Below are 21,249 nucleotides of genomic sequence, written 5' to 3'. Positions count from 1 at the left end.
AACTACATGGTGGCTCACAACCATCTGAAATGTAATTTGATGTCCTCTTCTGGTATATAGGTGTACAGGGAGATAGAACACACACACACACACACACACACACACACAAAATTATATAATATTATAATATTATATCATCTATTATAATTGTAATATACTGTATAATTATATATTGTATATTTGTATATTGTATTATTATAATATCGTTATACATCTATATCTATAGCTACATCTATATCTATTTCTACACCTACACCTACATCTATTTCTATATCTATATAGTTCTATATAGTCCTGGTGCTGGAGAAATGGCTCAGTGGTTAAGAGCACTGACTGCTCTTCCAGAGGTCCTGAGTTCAATTCCCACCAACCACACGATGTCTCATAACCATCTGTAATGGGATCTGATGCCCTCTTCTGGTGTGTCTGAAGACAGCTACAGTGTACTAGTATACATAAAATAAGCAAACAAAAACAAGATAAAATTTATGTTCTGATTTCAGTCTGGCAACATATTGTGTCTGCCCACCTCTGCTTTTGTACGCCTCTTCTCCTGCAGTGAGCTAGCCCCTTTGCAGTGAGCTAGCCCCTTTGCAGTGAGCTAGCCCCTTTGCAGTGAGCTAGCCCCTTTGAGCATTTCCTCTTTACAGGGAACATGATCCTAAGCTTAGTAGTCCCATCCCTCCCTTTATTCTTTGTTGTGTTAGCACAGCCACGCCTCCAGGCCCTGCACCACCTCCACAGTCACTGAGGCTCATCCCAACCAGTGACTTTCCTGAAAGGTACACCACTCACTTCTGTCTTCCACCTATCCTCTCAACAAAGTGACTCCAATGCCCCAACTGTCTCTGCGCATCTGCTTTAGCCTCTGCCTATCAGTACCTGAGGTGAAGTCCTGGCTCAGGAAACCCAGACAGCTACCATCAAGTGCGACTATAGACAATTTCTGGAGCATCGGCCAAGCTGTCTCAGGCAGTGGGCCTCCTTCGATGTTCTTTCCTTAGACAGTGCCCCTCACCACAGGCCTCTTTAGCCTTAAGTTAACCTTCCTAGTCATCCTGATCTTGTACTCACTGGTTCTTCATAATATCGTTTCCTCTGCTCAGATGCCTTTGGGTGGCTACTGTATATTGTTTGGGCTTTGACTAATAAGTATATCTAGACACAAAGAGAAACAAGCCGAGAAAGAAATTAGGGAAACGACATTCTTCATAATAGACCCAAATAATATAAAGTACCTCGGTGTGACTTTAACCAAGCAAGTAAAAGATCTGTAGAATAAGAACTTCAAGACTCTGAAGAAAGAAATTGAAGAAGTCCTCAGATGATGGAAAGATCTCCCATGCTCATGGATTGGCAGGATTAATATAGTAAAAATGGACATTTTACCAAAAGCGATCTACAGATTCAATGCAATCCCCATCAAAATACCAATCCATTTCTTCAAAGAGTTAGAACAATTTGCAAATTCATCTGGAATAACAAAAAACCCAGGATAGCTAAAACTATCCTCAACAATAAAAGGACTTCAGGGGGAATCACTATCCCTGAACTCAAGCAGTATTACAGAGCAATAGTGATAAAAACTGCATGGTATTGGTACAGAGACAGACAGATAGACCAATGGAACAAAATTGAAGACCCAGAAATGAACCCACACACCTATGGGCACTTGATTTTTGACAAAGGAGCCAAAACCATCAAATGGAAAAAAGATAGCATTTTCAGCAAATGGTGCTGGTTCAACTGGAGGTCAACATTTAGAAGAATGCAGATCGATCCATGCTTATCACCCTGTACAAAGCTTAAGTCCAAGTGGATCAAGGACCTCCACATCAAACCAGATACACTCAAACTAATAGAAGAAAAACTAGGGCAGCATCTCGAACACATGGGCACTGGAAAAAATTTCCTGAACAAAACACCAATGGCTTATGCTCTAAGATCAAGAATCGACAAATGGGATCTCATAAAACTGCAAAGCTTCTGTAAGGCAAAGGACACTGTGGTTAGGACAAAACGGCAACCAACAGATTGGGAAAAGATCTTTACCAATCCTACAACAGATAGAGGCCTTATATTCAAAATATACAAAGAACTCAAGAAGTTAGACCGCAGAGAGACAAATAACCCTATTAAAAAAATGGGGTTCAGAGCTAAACAAAGAATTCACAGCTGAGGAATGCCGAATGGCTGAGAAACACCTAAAGAAATGTTCAACATCTTTAGTCATAAGGGAAATGCAAATCAAAACAACCCTGAGATTTCACCTCACACCAGTGAGAATGGCTAAGATCAAAAACTCAGGTGACAGCAGATGCTGGCGAGGATGTGGAGAAAGAGGAACATTCCTCCATTGTTGGTGGGATTGCAGACTGGTACAACCATTCTGGAAATCAGTCTGGAGGTTCCTCAGAAAATTGGACATTGAACTGCCTGAGGACCGAGCTATACCTCTCTTGGGCATATACCCAAAAGATGCCCCAACATATAACAAAGACACGTGCTCCACTATGTTCATTGCAGCCTTATTTATAATAGCCAGAAGCTGGAAAGAACCCAGATGCCCTTCAACAGAGTAATGGATACAGAAAATGTGGTACATCTACACAATGGAATATTACCCAGCTATCAAAAACAATGACTTTATGAAATTCGTAGGCAAATGGTTGGAACTGGAAAATATCATCCTGAGTGAGGTAACCCAATCACAGAAAAACACACATGGTATGCACTCATTGATAAGTAGCTATTAGCCCAAATGCTTGAATTACCCTAGATGCCTAGAACACATGAAACTCAAGACAGATGATCAAAATGTGAATGCTTCACTCCTTCTATAAAAGGGGAACAAGAATACCCTTGGCAGGAATAGAGAGGCAAAGATTAAAACAGACACAGAAGGAACACCCATTCAAAGCCTGCCCCACATATGGCCCATGCATATACAGCCACCCAATTAGACAAGATGGATGAAGCAAAGAAGTGCAGGCAGACAGGAGCTGGATGTAGATCTCTCCTGAGATACACAGCCAGAATACAGCAAATACAGAGGCGAATGCCAGCAGCAAACCACTGAACTGAGAATAGGACCCCCGTTGAAGGAATCAGAGAAAGAACTGGAAAGCTTGAAGGGGCTCGAGACCCCATATGAACAACAATGCCAAGCAACCAGAGCTTCCAGGGACTAAGCCACTACCCAAAGACTATACATGGACTGACCCTGGACTCTGACCTCATAGGTAGCATTGAATATCCTAGTAAGATCACCAGTGGAAGGGGAAGCCCTGGGTCCTGCTAAAACTGAACCCCCAGTGAACGTGATTGTTGGGGGGAGGGCAGCAATGGAGGGAGGATGGGGAGGGGAACACCCATAAAGAAGGGGGGATGGGTTAGGGGGATGTTGGCCCATAAACCAGGAAAGGGAATAACACTCGAAATTTAAATAAGAAATACTCAAGTTAATTAAAAAAAAAAAAAAAGAATGGGGAAGGGCGCTGAGAAGAAGAGCCGGAGAGTTAACAGTAGCTAAGTGGATCCTGAGATTGTTGGTTGCTTAAATCCTGGTCTTTGTGACTTAACAATACATTCCAAAATATTTTATCTTTGTTTATTTTCACTTCTGTGTCTAAGATTCATTGTTAACAATGAATGCTCAAAAATGGCAAGCTTTGATGAGAGTTCCTGGGTTTGCTACAAAATTCAGATTCAAAACCAAATTAATTTATTAGGGTGCCTTTTTGGAGAGCAAATTGACTGGAGCTTGTCACCCAAGTAACCCAAAACCCTATGAGAATCTCAGCTCCCCCATATCAGTTACCCACCACAGGTCCCCAAACTTTGAGGATCAGCTACAACTCTATCTTTGCTTTAAGACTTGTTTGCTTTTCCTTCATTTGCTTTTTTTATTTTTGTTTTTTTGTTTTTTGTCCCAAGCTGAACATAAACTGTCTCCATAGCTCCTATGGAGCTCCTATGATCTCTAACTCTTAATCCTCCTGCCTCGACTCTCTACATTCAGAGATTACAGATGTTCCCCACCAAACCTGACCAACTCTACTTTTAAAGTTACCCCTTTAATGCCAAGGAATAAAGAACTACATTTATAAATAGTAAGATGGTTTCTTTTAGATACTATAGTGATCTTGAAATTTTTACTGCAGGGTTCTGGTATATAGAGAGACCTGGCTGGAAAGACAGGTAACTGACCTGCTGCAGAAATCCCGGGAGCACAAGAAGGTTGCCTTGGTTCTCAAGGTTCCCAGCTCTTGCCATACATACCCTTTCCCCGATATTCCACCAAACACTTCTTCATGAAGGAATTTTTCAGATATAATTAAGGTCCCAAACCTGTTGTTCACAGAGTGGCTCTCCCTGAGGGCCTGACCTAACTGAATGGACCAATTACAAGTGGAGGGTTTTATCTGTGCAGTTGCAGAAGAGGATAAACATCAAGAGATAAGGAGCATGGAGCAAAGCCTCAACATGGAGAAGTTCTCCACTGCTACAGGGGAAGGTGACCGAGTGACAAGGAATTTGCACAGTCTGGGATGTGAGTGCAACGCAACCAGCATCTGACAGCCAGGAAGGAAACCACAGGCTTCAGTTCTACAACCATAAAAGGTGAATCCTGCCAATAACCTAACAGAACTTCCCAGAATCTTCAGCTGAGAGCAAAGAAATGAAATAGTGCACAGACCGTATCTACTGACCACCTCTTTTAAGGATTCAGCATCTCAGAGGCAAGGTGAGCCCAAACTCTTACACATTAGTATGGTGCCCTCACTGGCTATCTGGGAGTCTGTGCTCTGGATTGCAGAGTGTGCAACTTAATTTCTGGACATGTCTCCTTTCTCTATTCATACTGCCAAAGAATTTCATCACACAGATCAACTTTCAGGCCGTAAAGACTTGGGAAATGAAACCACACTGCACGTGTGGAGTACAGTTGTGTTGGAGATGAGGTCATAGCCCTACTTTTCTGTAGGGGTCATTCCGATGCTAAGGTCCTGTTCCCCAGTTGGTTCTTGATCTATCAATAAAGATGCCATGGGTCAATTGATGGGCAGAAGGAATAGGCAGAACTTCCAGGTCCCTGCAGGAAAGCTGGCAGATGCAAGGAGAGGAGAGCTCACCATGCTTGAGAGGGAAAAAAAAGTCAAGCAGTCATGTGAGATCTTGGGCAGAATGGCCATAGGCTGCTTCTACAGGTAGAGGTTGGGGATGTCGAACTGGGACTGAAAGTGACTGAGTAACTGAAGCTGAATGCAGATTTAGGGTACTGATCTGGGAGTACTGGGAAGGGCACACTAGCCGAGGTAGATTTGAGGCACCCAGCAGTTGAGTCAATAAGGCAAGTGGGAATTAAACAGCTGTGTGCATCTGTTTTTCATCTGCAGATTCAATATTCTCTGGGCAGGAATTGGTAGCACATGCTGTTCCCGAAACACAGGTGATATAGCAAAAGCGAGTTAAAACACTTTTCCTAAAACTCTTACTCTTTCTTTTTTATTTTTTTTTCTTTTTTTCAGAGCTGGAGACCGAACCCAGAGCCTTGTGCTTGCTAGGCAAGCGTTCTACCACTGAGCTAAATCCCCAACCCCTTACTCTTTCTTTATACTATCTTTCCCTCCCCCCACTTCCGATAGTGCCTCTCACTGTTCATCAACTGATCTCTGCAATTTGGTTTCTTTCGTGCACATTTTGTTTTGTTTTGTTTTCTACTCTATTGCTTCTGATCACTTGCACGAGGGTAGGAATGGAAGCAATCTTTTCTCATCAGGCATTTTAAGTGATTTTTGCCAGTGAGCTTTGAAATCCTCCCTGAGAATTTAAAAAATCTAAGTCTGCATTACTTTGAATCATTTCTGCTGGTCATGAGCAGAGATTTTAATAGAGGATAATGAGTTTGGGGAACTCTGAACAGAAATCAGTCACCCTGAACTGAGAGAGAAGAAACTGCTCCCACTAAATGGAACTCCACACAGGCCCTCCTCCTGCTGGTACATGCTCGATGAGATGCAGTTTCCTGATAGGTGTGGATGCTGGCCTACTAGTGAAGAACACCTCGACACACAGTGGCTTCTCATGTCTGCTAGGGCATTATCAACAAGAAGGCAAAATAACATTGTATTTCCCTATCAGTGGTGGCCTGGAGTTGCACCATGGAAGTTGTAAATTCCAAGTCAAGCCCAAAGATCAAGTCAGAAGGGAGGCCAGGCCTGGTTCTCTGTTGATAAGAGTGACCTAAGATGTCTGAAAAGACTCTGTTGGCATTTCAGCCTGCACTTGACAAGAAGGAAGAGGATTTCAAAGTCAAGTTGAAAAGCCAATGAGGAGAAAAGCTATCTGCCTTCTCTTTCCTCAGAGCAGGGTCCTCAGGAATGTGTTCCCATTAGAGAAGCCAAGAGCAGCTCAATGCTGAGTCCAAACACAGGTTGAATCTGTGGGAGTCTGCCTGAGGAATGCTTTGACTGAACTATATGTTCTCTTAAACAATAGGCCCTAGCTACCGATCCCTCAGAATGCAGTGACTTGCAATGGCAGCGTTCCTGATGTGATTCGATAAGACTCGAGGGCACATTGGAAGAAAGCAGCTGTTTGCTCTATGTGACCACATCCAAAGAGAAATTCTTCACGATGTGCAAAGAGGACCACATGGCCATTAAAGCTATGTGGCCACAAGCTAAGAGATCTAAGGCTCTTCAGACTCTTGCTTGAACTAGAGCCATTGTCCTCATCCTCCCATTTCTTATGCAATGGAATGAGAAATGTATGAAGTAAAAGTGAGGAGGGTACCTTTAGCAAAATACAGAGAGGGAGGCCTTCACAGGATAAGACACTTTACAGTATAAAACCAAGAACGTTAATAATGAATTTAAGTTACATAATTTACAACACTTGGAAGAGAAAGGAAGTTGGGAGTAATTCTTACACATCATTGGGCAGCCTTTTTCAAATGTCAGTTTCTTCTAGATTGTTCTTCCTTTAAAGATTTATTTATTTACTGTATCTGAGTACACTATAGCTATCTTCAGACACACCAGAAAGAGGGTACCAGGTCCCATTACAAATGGTTGTGAGGTACCACATAGCTACTGGGAATTGAACTCAAGACCTGTAAAAGAGCAGTCCGTGCTCTTAACCACTGAGTCATCTCTCCAGACCCTATTATTTCTTAAGAGTCATTCAAGGGCCCTGGATATGGTGGTGTGCACCTTTAATCCTAGCACTTGAAAGGCAAAAAAAGGCAGGCAGATTTTTTGAGTTTGAGCCTGGTCTGCAGAGTGAGTTCCAGGACAACTTGGCTACTAAAAATTCTTCAAAGGACCCCAGTGACATTTCATGTCCTTAGTCTTCCTCGGGAACCTCATGTGGCTCAGGGACAAAGGTAGAGTCCAACAGAAGGGCCTCCTTTCCTGCAGCAGCAGAGGCTGTTCTGAGAGGCATCCCTTCTAGGACCGCTCATGGTTTCAGTTTGCAGATGACACACAGCATACTGTACCTTCAAAGGCAGCTCTAGCTAGAATGCCCAAGTTTGATTTTGGAAGACATGAAGGGAATGTTTTATATAATCTATGGAAAGTGGAATAAGCCTGACAAACAACAATAATAAGAAGAAACATGAGTGATAAGCCATCCTAATCTGAATCAGATTCCCCTCTTCACTTTGATACTGGCTGGAATTGTTTGCTCCCACTTAGATATGGTTAAGTGAAGATTTACTTGAAACCATTAGCTAACCCCACCTTTACATGCCTCTTAGGGAATTTCTGAATCTACTGCGTCTAGACACTCTGTCAGTGAATGCTAACATATATGTCAAAATCTAGAAAAATACCGCACTGTATATTTTCCAGTTTCATGATTCTTCATGACTGATTGAAATAGCTCCCTAAAAGAGAACAATCGCTTCTTGTTTCATAAGTAGAATGAGGGCCAATAAAAATTTAGAAAGCATGGCATTCAGGTCATACTCAGTTAGTTTTTGTTTGTTCATCTTTAACAATTTACTTTTATTTTATGTACACTGGCGTTTTTACCTCTGTGCCTGTCTGTGTGAGGGTGTCAAATCCCTTGGAATTGGAGTTTCAGACAGTTGTGAGCTGCTGTGTGGGTGCTGGGAATTGAACCCAGTCTTCTAGAAGAACAACCTATGCTTTAACCTCTGAGCCATCTCTCCTACCCCTCAGGTCATACCTACAACTGCTCTCAAAGATAATGTTCTGGCAGTAACTCGGGCAGGACACAATGCCTCCTGTGAACCTACTGTGCTAATGGGTCTGCTGAGGCCCCTAAATTTTCACCTACTTTTTGATGTATAGCCTTACTAGAAACTACAACTTATTCATGAGAACAGCCTCTCTGAGGTTTTGTGTACCCAAAACCATCTAGAACACAAGAGGTCAAGTGGTACCAAGTTTGCCACATGAGATGGAGCGAGAGAAGGGAGGCAACACAAAACTTCCAGGACTCTGTTCAGATTTCAATTCCATACCTGCCTGTCACTAGCATATCCTGTGAAGTTAGCTATCTGGAGGGGAAAGCTGATTTTACAGCTCACTGAAGTCCTAAGAGACACGGTGCATCTACTAAAGACAGTTCTTTACTTAGTCTTTAAAATAGTAAGACTATTTCCTGGGTCATCAACTGGGGATGCAATAACTCGAGGGGAACTTGCCTCCAGACAACAATGGGGCAGACAAAATTTTACAAACTGTCTTCACATCCAGACACACAACTCTCGTCCTTAGAATTAGAGACAGGGTGGGAAGAAAAATCGCATACACAAGGAAGTGTAGTATTTTTAAAACACAGCAAGCTTTCAATTAAAGCTGATTTAATCACAGGGAAGAGATTGCCAGCTAGGAAAAGGGGCCATGAACTGCACAAGATAGAAAGTGAGGGGGGAGTCATGTGACTTTTTAAAAGTCACCCAGACAGCTCGTTGTCAGTGACAACATCCTGTGTGTGTGTGTTGAGTCCTAGTTCATTCCTTTGACAGCCCGGAATATTTGCCACACATCTCTTGGGTTTGATTCCAAAGGACTTTGAGACTGTATTGTAAGTGAAAACATGGAGTGATCTTGCTGGAACAGTCTAGAGTGTAGAAGTAGGAGAGTCAGTGTCTCTGAGAAGCTTTGAGAGAAACCTTCTCCAGGAAACTGATAATGATGTCTACAAATGATCAAAATCCTTTGTGCTGGATGAGTTTCAGAATTGAGCAATGTTATGAACTTGGAGTTATAATTTTGTGCATATGTCATGTACTATAAAATATCCCCACTGGAGTCGGGCAGCAGTCCATAAGCTAAATATATACATTGTTTGTGCTGAACAGGATAAGTAAAAATAATTGGTGGCCTCTTACCTGATCAAACTGTGTCTCCCTGCCAAGGGAATTACTAACTAACTCCCGGCTTTTAGATTTTGTTTTTTAAATGTTCAGAGTCACAGCTAAGCAGCTGCATCCCTACTCTCCCTCCAATACAACATACACTAGTGCCAGCCACGCACTTGGATCAGTAAGGACTGGCAATGACATCTCCATCCGACATCAGAAACTGATGGACTCAAAGATGAAAGGGGGACCCAAGGCCGTGAGGTTGGTCCCTGGCAGATTAGGTTCGTAGAGGTCACCTAGTGAGAAAGTACAAAAAGCAACACCGTTCTTAACGGTTGTCAAGGCCTGGTTCTTACAGGGATAGTAATGACTTCCTCACGGCCATTCCTCACTTTCACTGAAATCTCTCCTCACGGGAACCCAGACCTGCCTTGTAGAAAAGCCGGGTGTTCTTTCACTTATGCACACCTTTATAAACACTCCAGGATTCTTCTCATCCATGCTCATAAAAGGTGCTATAGGTATTGTCTTTTAGAACGATGGCTTTCAACCTTCCTAATGCCATGACCCCTTAGCACAGTTCCTCATGCTGGGGCGAGCCCAACCATAAAATTATTTTTGTTGCTACTTCATAACTGTCATTTTGCTACTGTTAGCAATTGTCATTTAAGTATCTGTGTCTTCTGATGGTCTTAGGTGACCCCTAACAGGGTTGTGACCCACGGTTTGAAAACCGAAGTTTTAAAAGAAAGTGATCGAGAATTTCTCTCCATTGTTTTATAATATCTAAGAAGATAAGTCTGAATGGCAGACATTTCTTTCATTCTGGCATGGAATATAATCCCTACTTAAGATACACTGACAGGAACTGAGAGGAAATGAGACGGGCAAGAATCTTTTCCACAGGTAAATGAGTGGGTAACTTTTCGGCAGAGAAATACGAGCAAACCCTCCTCTGCCCCCGTGGGCAAGGCTGACTTTAACAGGGATCGGTCATGCTGGCAGCACGTGACCTTGACATGGCGTGATGACAATGGTTCCTTGTCCTCCAAAAACTTCTCAGTCTCATCATAAGAAAACTAGACTTTTTTTTAAGATTGAGGGTTATTCCACTTGACACTTGACCATGATTGTCACTGTCATCAAAGAAGAAAGTCTAAAAAACAGTTCTCCAGGGTTGGGGATTTAGCTCAGTGGTAGAGCGCTTGCCTAGCAAGCACAAGGCCCTGGGTTCGGTCCCCAGCTCCGAAAAAAAGACCAAAAAAAAAAAAAAAAAAAAAAACAGTTCTCATTCAGAAGAGCCTCAGGAAGCTAGGTGTGGTGCTGCATGCTTTTACTCCCAGAGCTCTGGAAGCAAGGCAGGCAGCCTAGACTACATGGTAAGGTCCAGGCCAGACAGTGCTACAAAGTAAGATCCTGTGGGCAAGAAAGATGGAGGGAAGAAAGGAGGAAGGGAGGGAGAGAGGGAAGAAGGGAGAGAGTTGGAAGGAGGAAGGGAAAAGAGAGAGGGGAGGGAGGGAGGAAGAGAGGGAGAAAGAGGAAAGGAAAGAAGAATGTAGAGAGAGGGTGGAAGAGAGAGGGGGAAAAGAGAGGAAGGGAGAGAGGGAGAGAGAAAGGGAGAGAGGCAGAGGGAGGAGGAAGAGGGAGGGAGGAAGAGAGAGAGGGGAGGGAAGAAAGAAGGGGAGAGAGGAACTTTGGAGAAAGAAGTCTATAAGTAGGGCGGGATCACATAAGATTGTATTATTCTCTGGTCACCTGACTAGCAGACACGTACAGCCTTGGGTGACGAGGACCATTGATGGTGACCTTGATTTCCATTATTCAGGAACAGCGTGTTGTGGGTACACCAAAGATGTAACTAGGCGGTAGAGCCCCTACCTAAACATGCTTGTGAGAGCCTTAGCTCCCTCCAGACTTCAGGAGCCAATATTTAATACAATTGGTGATAGATATGTCTCTCAAACTCACAACTAACTTGCTTTTTAAAGCTGAGTCTGGGGGATTGCAAATGTGTGGTCAGCTTGGGTAAAACAGTAAGATCCTATGTCAAAACTCTTCTCTGTCACACACACACACACACACACACACACACACACACACATATATATATACATATATATAAAATGCTATAGTATCTTTAGGTCAACATAAAATTGTGAGAGATAACATGCCTTATTTTATTAGGAACACCCGAATGCTATAGATACTTCTCCCAGAACAGTAAGTTTTGGATTGTCACACCCAGAAAGGAGCTGTGTAAAGCTGGATGTCACTTCATTTATCTATGGTCCCATGTCACACCCTATGCTTTCTGAAAGGGCTTCTGTGTACTCGCTCGTGAACTCTTTCAGAAAGGGTAGAGGCCGGAGCTGAAGCTCAGTGGTCCAGCCCTTGTCTAGTTTGCCAGAGGCTCTGGGTTTTATTTCTGAAAGTCAGAACAACCAAAAAGAAGCAAAACAAACAGAAAGGACTCATAGGAGCCAGTGTTTCAGAAGTCACGTGCATTGATCCTTCACTACTTTGTCAGAAGGTGCCAGTGTAGACTGAGCCTTTGTCAGAAGGTACCAGTGTGGACTGAGCCTTTGTCAGAAGGTGCCAGTGTGGACTGAGCCTTTGTCAGAAGGTACCAGTGTGGACTGAGTCTTTGTCAGAAGGTGCCAGTGTAGACTGAGCCTTTGTCAGAAGGTATCAGTGTGGACTGAGTCTTTGTCAGAAGGTATCAGTGTGGACTGAGCCTTTGTCAGAAGGTACCAGTGTGGACTGAGCCTTTGTCAGAAGGTACCAGTGTGGACTGAGCCTTTGTCAGAAGGTACCAGTGTGGACTGAGCCTTTGTCAGAAGGTACCAGTGTGGACTGAGCCTTTGTCAGAAGGTACCAGTGTGGACTGAGCCTTTGTCAGAAGGTACCAGTGTGGACTGAGCCTTTGTCAGAAGGTACCAGTGTGGACTGAGCCTTTGTCTTTTTCCACTGCTCACTCAATCTTCCCCTTTAATCAATTACTTGAGTAGTTGGCACACTAACCTAGAGAAGACGCTGAATTCTGTACAGTGACATGTACTCTGAGCAATATGTGATCACTTTAACTAGCTCAGAGCCTCCTGTGCCCTCTGCCACCTTCAAGTTGACCATGCTCTGTGGATTCCCACTTACCCTGCAGGCCCCTTGCGGCATTTCCTTTCTAGAAAGTCTTTTTTATCCAGGTCCACCCTTTATTCTCTACTTGAGTATTTCCCCACTCCTCATTATCTCTGTGCCCCCAGGGTCACCTGATCTCTTATTGCACTGTATTAACACAGTATTTGTATTGTTTTTATTTTTCAGAAGATGGAGGATTCCTTGACTTTATATTTTTCCCAATGTCCAATTTATACTGACTAAAGGGGCTTAGTATACATTCGTTTGTTTGTTTGTTTACTAAGATGAAGTTTCTGTATTTAGTCCTGGCTGTCCTTGAGCTCACTATGTAGATCAGGCTGGTCTTGAACTCACAGAGCTCCTCTGGCCTCTGTCTTTTGAGTACTAGGATTAACAGCGTGTGCCACCATGCCCGGTTATATGTTACTTTAGGTAGATGAATGCATGCTAGAAGCAACTGTTACAGGTACCATCTCAGATGGGTGGGCGCCATGTGTTCCCCTGAGCTAGCATCAGCAAGCGCTGACTGGACTGAGCTTGAAATCCTCTGATTACCGTTTAGTTATGGAACAAGAAAGCAGCATGCGTCCCTGTTCCTTCAGGAAAGGGAAGACTCCCGGGACGGCTTCCTTTCCTAAGAAAAGCAGTAACACCAGGTATCCCTTTTCCTGCCATTTGTCTTAAGCATCTGTCTACCTCCAGCGCCAAGTCTAGAATCCGACACACGGCAGGCGCGCAGGTCATACTTCATGTGTGACTGAGCATATGTGTGAGCACACGCTAGAAACAGGAATTACAAACAAAACCTGGAACTGCCCTCAATGTAGGCATGATGGCTGGTGGGGCAGAGACGTGTTGACACCACGAAGGAAAGGCCGAGGGTGCACGTTGTCTGTGCTGAACAAATCCAGATCCGGGGTTCCAGGTATTTGAAAACAGCAAGTCCCCAGTGAGGTGAATCGCCACTTGTCAGAGTGCTGTTGCTGTTGTTACTAGGAGCCAGAAGTGTCCTAACAAATTGAGCGGTCACATATCCTTCTCACTGTCCTCTTGCCACCAGTGCATCCGGCCAAAGTATGGAGAGACTTTGCAGTCTTGTGAGAAGAAACGAGGCTTTCAAACTGCAAAATGTTTGCACTAAGCCTTCTGGTACAACTTAGTCACAAGCACATCTGAAGAATGTAAATAAATCTCTTTACTGAAATGTGTTAATGTGGGGCATTAAAGAAGCACATTGCACATGCACACAAAGAATCACCACCATTAATACTGAGAATGCTAAGTATGCTGTATGTTCTATTCTCAGCATCAGGAAATTTACACTGACACCACCCCATCCACCCCCATCCAGCCCTACTCACTCCGCTCTCCTGTCTCTTCCTGTCTCCTTCCAACAATCCAGGCCCTTCTGCTCCTTGGGCCCTCATTACTCCAGGTTCAGGAAACAAAACCCCCAAGGAAATAACAAACAAATAAAACACAGTCGCTATCAAATTATTTCTTCATGAGTGTGTTTTGTGAATTAAACTACAAAACCATATATGCGTGTATATGTATGTATGTGTAACCATATAAATATATGTATAACCATATAAATATATGTATAACCATACACACATACACATGTTTTGATGTAAATATTCCTGTATGTGACCAAAAAGTTGATTCTTTTTCAAGTTGACAATATCAAAGCAAATCAATGTGTTAGTGTGCACAGCTAAATTGCTCCAGGGAAATCTATCCCCTGCCTTTTCCCACAAACGTCCTTACCCTTTCTGCCCACCAGAGCACTTCCTCCTTAGTCTTCCACCTGAGCTGGGACTCTACAACACTGGGACAGGGGCCATCAATAATCTGATTGGTGTCTTATCCATTTTGCTTTCATTCATGCCCACCATGGTCTCCAGAGACAAGTACGTCTCCCTCAGCTTTTCTGGCAGTCGCCCTGTTCCCTTTCATCTTGAGAGAAAACACTTGTGGGTGGGTGGGAGCTCATCTTAAGAGCGCATGCTCTAGAGTAAATTGTCCCACATCACATTTTGACTAGCAGGTTCTCTCATTGCCCCTTGATTCACGTCTTGAAGACGGTGGCTCCACAGGTCTTCAAGGCATCTGTAATTAGGAATACCACTTGATACACAGTTACCTTGAACTGGGTCAAGCCTCTTGCTTGTCACAAAGAATGATAACAGAGTCACTACTCAAAGGTGCAGATAATTGAGGAAGAGTTGAGGCAGGCTTTATTATATATTAGCATTTCTTATTTATTTAAAGTGATTTAACTGCTCATGTACACAGGACAGTATATGCCACTAGAAGAGAGACTGTGAACGACTCATATTTCCAACTGGGTGGGAGGACCCACTTAGTCCTATAAGGACGAGCCTGTCAGTAAATTCTGCTCTCCCGATCAGAATGTAGCACTCCTATCCTTTCTGTTCCTCTCAAGGTGCTTCCTGATAGCAACTGCTTTGCTAGTCAAGTGGCAGAGAACCTTAGGGAGATCAAGGCCGAAGCCTTTGGATTTAAGGATTCTCAAGATTTTGTTAGCAGTCACGGAACGGAGCTGCATCACACCATGTGAGTCCCTTAGGATCGCGCATACTTGGATGGAGTCAGGCTTTTCTTGGCCAGTTTGTAAATCTGCTCCTTTACATCTTTCCACATCAACTTCAGCCAGGTGGGGAGGCCACCGAGGTAGGGCAGCGCCAACTTAGACAGGCGATTTCTGCGAGCATGCCTGCCACCCATGATGGGGGCAGTCTGGCAGCAAAGAGAGTATTGGCATTTATAATATGACAACATCTATATTTTTAATCTTTTGCATGAGTGAACCATTTAACTATCAACAAATTCCTGTGAGTGGTTTTTGCCGGAAACTAGACATTATACATGTTTTGCTGTCAACAAATCATGTGTATGAAATTGTCAAAGAACAAATTTAATCGATTTTTAAAAACTCAAACCTCCTTGTTATGCCTGTTAAACAGTAGCAGTTATCTATCCCTAACCAATTTTCTGGAGGAAAAAAAATATTTTTGAAGCAACAAAGAGTTGTAAAGTGATGGGTGGGGTAGGGACCCTTACACAGATAGGTGCAGAATCCAAGGGGGGACCCCTCACATGGTTAAGTGCAGATTCTAAGACCTCGTGCCTAAACCTTTAGGATGAATGAAGAAGGACAGGGGAGGAGGATGGAGAGGCAGACAGCCTGGTGCTGCAGCATATGGATGCAATGGACAAAAACCATCTGGAACACAACAGATGGTCTCAGGCCACAAACACTGCCAGGTCACAGGAATCCTGAGACTTTTCTCTGTTCCCATGGGCCATTGGGCCAGAAATACAATTTTAATAAAGCATAATCCTAGTCGTCATTTTTGTCTTTGAGATGTAAACTATGCATCCTTAACTAAAGAATGCAAGGGGGGCCTTGCTTCATCCACTTAGTCCTAACTAACTTTCTAGATGAATAAATCTTCATCAATGGGGTCTAGTGACCAATGAGTGTGAGCAAAGCATTGGGCCATCCCTCTCCAGGAGGTGTGCAATATGAAAGGTAATTTGAAGACCTCGAGGTGTACTCAATTTGAGGGGATGAAATATAGCTCATATTCATTTAAGTCCCAGAACGTTCTAAGGTTGCTTTGGGGAAAATATTCCTAGAGAATGATAGGAGGAAAAGTTTAGGTTCTACTCACATCAAAAGCCCTTAGCAGAGACACGCACCTATAAAGCAGGCCCTAGTGCTTTGAAAGGCCAAGAGTGGAAGGATCAGGCCCAGGAGTGAGGACCTGTCTTTCTTAGCAGTGTGTGTTGGGTGTGGGACCTATTTCTTTGGGACCCATTTTGTGGAACTCATTTTAACAGTACACATATTTCAGCATATAGGATTTTCTTGTTTAAAATGTATTTGAACAAGATAGTTCCACATACGTCTGGGAAGTACCCACACATTACAGGACTGGAACTGCTAAAGCCAATGTTGACCCAACTATGGAGAAATAAGACATGAGCACCTAGCCCATGCTTGGGAACTATATGATATAAAACCAGTAGATTCTCAAGCCCTTTGTAAGGGAAAGGGCGAGATCATGGAGAAGGGAAGAAATGAATATGCTATACTGACCATAATCTTGGGAAGAGACCTACCTTTATTCAAGGAAAGAAGGAAGTAAATCAGGTTGAAGAACGCACCTTTTGCTCTTTTGGGCTGTGAGACTGGGTCCTCCAGGGAGGGAAACATAACCACATTCAATGGAGGGGAGAAGGATGCCTCTCACTTAATGAAGAGTAGTAGGCCTTGCAACACAGCTCCTGCCAGAACCTAAAAGGAAGGGCACCCAGGAGGATCCAGGGCTGCTGAGCCTCCCAAATTAAATGCACTGACCGTTCTCACCAAGATTCAAAAGTTCCAGCCTTTTGGTTTCGGTGGGGATCATGGGAAGCAACTGTGTCCAACTGGAAGATAAAATAGGTCAGAGTGAGATGTAGAGTGCACACTCATCGAGTCTTGGGGGAGAGCAGTGGTTGGGGCTCAACAAGTGGGTTAGATACCAACCAATCAAAAGAAAGTTACAAGACTAACTAGTCAAAACGGGTCCTAGAGAATGTTCATTTGAGCATAGATGGATTAATCTGGGAAAGTTGAAAGGCTTCTTGGACATAAGATATTGCTCATGTGTCTTTTTATAGTAATGGTGCTAACAGGAATGGCATCTAATGAAAGCATCGTTACTCTTCACGGCCAATGATAGTGGGATGAATGGTCGGGATTAGTTCTCAGTGTAACGGAGAAACCCCAAAGGGAGGACAGGAGCAAGAGACAATATTAATGTGGGCACACTGGGTATTTTTTTTATCCCCACCCATCCTTGGAGACACCTGTCTGTGTGGTTTTATTCTCAATAAGATTTGCCTTGTGTCGTGGTTATCTTAATTGTCTATTTAACAAAAATTTAGCATCACCTAAGAGATAAATCTCTGGCCCTGCCTATCTAGGAGAGCCTTTTCAGAGAAAAGCCTTTATGACAGTGGGAAGATACAATCTAAATGTGGGTGGCGCCAGCCCATGGACTGGAATCACAGTCTAGATGAAAAGGAGTGAGGAAGTGGACTGTCCAAATTCATCTCTAACTACAGATAGCAACATGGTCAGCTGCCTCATGTTCTGCCCACAATGTTTTTCCCCACCCTGGCGGACCGTACCCTTAAATCAAGAGCCAAAGCCTGGTGGTAGTGGTGCATGGCTTTAATCCCAGCACTTGGGAGGTAGAGGCAGGGGGAATCTCTGGGAGTTTGAGGCCAGCCTACAAGCGAGTTCCAGAACAGATGAAGCTACACAGAGAAGCCCTGTCTTTAAAAAAAACAAAAAACCTTTCTTTCTCAAGTTGCTTTTGCCATGCCATGTAGTTGGTCATAACCACATAAAAAGTCACTGTTAGACCTTGCTTTCCAGAATCACTTAAATATCAGTGACAGGCTACGTGCTTTGTGACCCATCATCTGTTTGTGACCAACCATCAGTTGGTCATCCTCTAGGCCATCTTCTGACCTGGAACAAAATGTTTGAAAAAAAATAGGGGTATTCCCTAATTCTTCTAGAGACAAACTCATTGTTGCTAAGCAAGTGTTTTAGAACGTGGGGCCCAGGAGGACCTCACTTAGGTAGAAATTAAAGTCCAAATGCAAACCTACTCTGGATTCTGTTTTTTAAACCAGCATTATAATTTCTCACAGGTAAAGAGCAGCAATCAATGGAAGACCAAATTTCAGCTGAATTGGATATTGACTCGTTATTGGGAAAAAAAGTAATCCACTTTGCAAATACGAATTAAGATTAGCTAGATCGAGCGAGGGCAGCGCGGCAAAGCCAAGCTGTGTTAACACCTAGGACACCGTGAGCATTAACTCAGAGCGTGTGGTTCGATGGGGAGTTTTGGGAACCAATTTGCTTAAATCCAGAGGCTAAAACACCTTTTCTAAATGTCAAACGTGTGTGGGATATAAAGAAAGACTGCACGGCGAATGCAATTAGCAAAAATAGAAAACTGCAGAAAGTGAAATTCTGGCACTTGTGTTTGGACCTCACATAGAGATAAGTGGGGCTGTGAGTCACCTGAGCGTCAGGACTTTGTGTCCCGGCCTTGGCTTCCACCATCGTGCCGTAGAAGCCCCCACAGAGGAACGCCTGCAATTGGCTTCTCGCTGTGTTGCCACTTCAAACACGGCTAAGTGAATAGCGACAGTGCCCGGTATTTCAAAGCTGGACACAGGGCGGGCTGCTTGAGCCCCAGTAACAGTGCAGTTTCTGACCAAGAATGACTTATTTACATCTTAAGTGGTAATAAGGAACGTTTGGAAAGTAGCATTTAAAGAGACACAGTAGGGCAACTTCATCTACTCTGCGGCACCTTTGTGAGGCCCTGTGTGAGTTGTATTTCTTTTGTTTTTCCCTTCTTGGCTTTAACTTGTCTGTGCCTTTGTATGTCTACTGTTTTTAAGGGGCCCTGAAAATAGAAGACATGTAACGCTGAAGAAAAATCAGGGCGGAAAACTAAGTTCTATCTGCCAAAGTCTATCAGTGGTATCTATTGACTGAATAAGGGCCATGGGGAAAGCGTTAAAAGAAGCCCAAGTTGAAGACTTTAGTGAAGGGCATTTGTCAATAGGTAGCAGGAGATGGGAAAACACACGTTCTGCTCCACATCCTTATTGCAAGAACCAATGGCAGGATCTGAGACAGTTCGTTATGGCGCTCGTAATAATGCTCAACATTACAAATGGTGTAGGGGCTTAAAAGATGACTCCATGCTTAAGAGGATTCTTTCAGAGGATCTGAGTTAGGTTCCCAATATCTATTATCTATGTCCAGTGGCTCACCTGTGACTCTATCTCTGCTACTGTCTTCTGGCCTCCATGGTCAGACATGCGCACATTCTCTCTCTCTCTCTCTCTCTCTCTCTCTCTCTCTCTCTCTCTCTCTCTCTGCCTCTCTCTCTCTCCTAATAAAATGAATCCTTTATAAAGATTGCAAGTGGTATGTCTCCATGGTAGGACAGGTGCCCAGCAGGTATGAGCCCCTGGGTTCCATGCCCAGTCCATTTGAGAAACAATTATCAACACTAAAAGCAACCAGAAGTTTGAACAACAGGAGATTAGGGAAACAAACTATAGGACATTCAGATAGTAAATAAGCTATAAATAAGACTTTAAAAATAATATTAGGACCCCGCTTCCTAGTCGGCCAAGGTGTGAACAAGCTGTCACATGCTCCCATGGCCAGAGAGCTGCCTACAGCTACACCTCCCCTTCCATGACAGGTGGTAGCTCATCAAGCCATGACCCCAAATGAATCCTCCCTCCCTCCAGCTGCTTCTTGTCAGGTCTTTTTGATCACAGCAGTGAGATAAACAACTAATATAGAAGATAGGAGCAACAACAAAACACACACACACACACACACACACACACACACACACCACACACACACACACACACGGATGTTGCTATGTAAGGAACCTGAGACCCTATGTTTCTTCGACCTTTAGATTAGGTTTGAGAAGCATTGGGGGTAAGTTTGAAGCTTCAGACTAGCAAAGTCCTAGAACGCCTCAAATGGAGCCTGATGGGCCAGTGTTCAAGGGGCAAGGAAAGAAAAGAATATGCTTAGAAATGCAAAAGGCAAAGAAGAAGTTCATAAGGCCTCAGAGGAGAACAGAAATAAGAAGGCATTCATGTTCTATTTCAGAAAGTCTTCTGCGCTGTGCTCTGTCCATCCCTAAAACTTGAGTTAGGTTGAATCACAAACTAATCTGCTGGAAGACGTTTCAAGGCAACATAACATTCAGGCTGTGGCACGGTTATTGTCTGCTGAGTCTGATGAGGTTTACAGTGAGAATTAAGAGTGAAATAGAGAACAAGAAAATATGAAGAGCAGAGTCTGGCATGTTCACTGGAGTATGAGTCCTGGCAAAGTGGTGGACAAATGGATGCAGACAAATGGGTGATAGTTGTTTAGGGTCAACAAAGGAAAACCAAGAATCTTGCACTGGGACAATAGGAAGAGTAGCTTGGGGAAAATGCTCAACTCATCTAGAATTCCAGATCTTAAAGATGCAAATTCACTTAAAAAGAGAATGCTTGCACAGAGAGTGCCAAGCCAGACATTCCTACTCAAAAACAGACTTCCAGGAAAATGCTATCCCAGATTGAATCAGGCAGACACTCAGAAACCATCGTAGCTATGGTCTGATGGAGCCAAGTTATATCTCTGGAAGACAGAGCTTAGCCAAGTGATGGTGTATTTGCAGGTACACAGGATGTGAGGATTTTGGAGTCAGCTCGCACCATGGTCCTCTGAAGTTCTCTGAGGCCAGGAAGTGTGTAATAGAGTTAGATTACCTGAAGAGAGCTCCTGAGGGAGGGGTCTCTGTATGAGGCAATGAAGCTGAAGTCTAAGTTGCTATGGAGACGCCAGGTATGTAGACATACACTGAGAAAAGCTGCAGGCGCCAAGTAGAGATGACCCAAAAGAAATGATGGATGTGCCACAGGCAACAAAGCTAGAGGGTAGCAGCTGCCCTCAAACTATCCAGGCACAGGGGATGATGTCACAGTGCTAGGTGATGCTATTACAGCTCTAGGTAATGCTGTCACTGTGCTAGGTGATGCTATCACTGTGCTAGGTGATGCTATCACTGTGCTAGGTGATGCTCTCACTGCATTAGATGATGCTAATCACAGCACTAGGCCTTAGACATGGAGCTTCT

At 43.6% G+C, this 21,249-nt stretch overlaps 1 pseudogene; it reads right to left on the bottom strand.

Annotated features, from left to right (window-relative positions):
* Nucleotides 1–1,900: 1,900 nt before the first annotated feature.
* On the bottom strand, nucleotides 1,901–21,032 carry Rps13-ps7 (ribosomal protein S13, pseudogene 7; annotated as a pseudogene).
* Between the last annotated feature and the right edge of the window lie 217 nt (nucleotides 21,033–21,249).

Source organism: Rattus norvegicus, chromosome 3 (genome assembly GCF_036323735.1).
Source record: "Rattus norvegicus strain BN/NHsdMcwi chromosome 3, GRCr8, whole genome shotgun sequence".
NCBI classification, from domain to species: Eukaryota; Metazoa; Chordata; class Mammalia; order Rodentia; family Muridae; genus Rattus; species Rattus norvegicus.
This window is presented reverse-complemented; position numbering and strand designations above follow the sequence as displayed.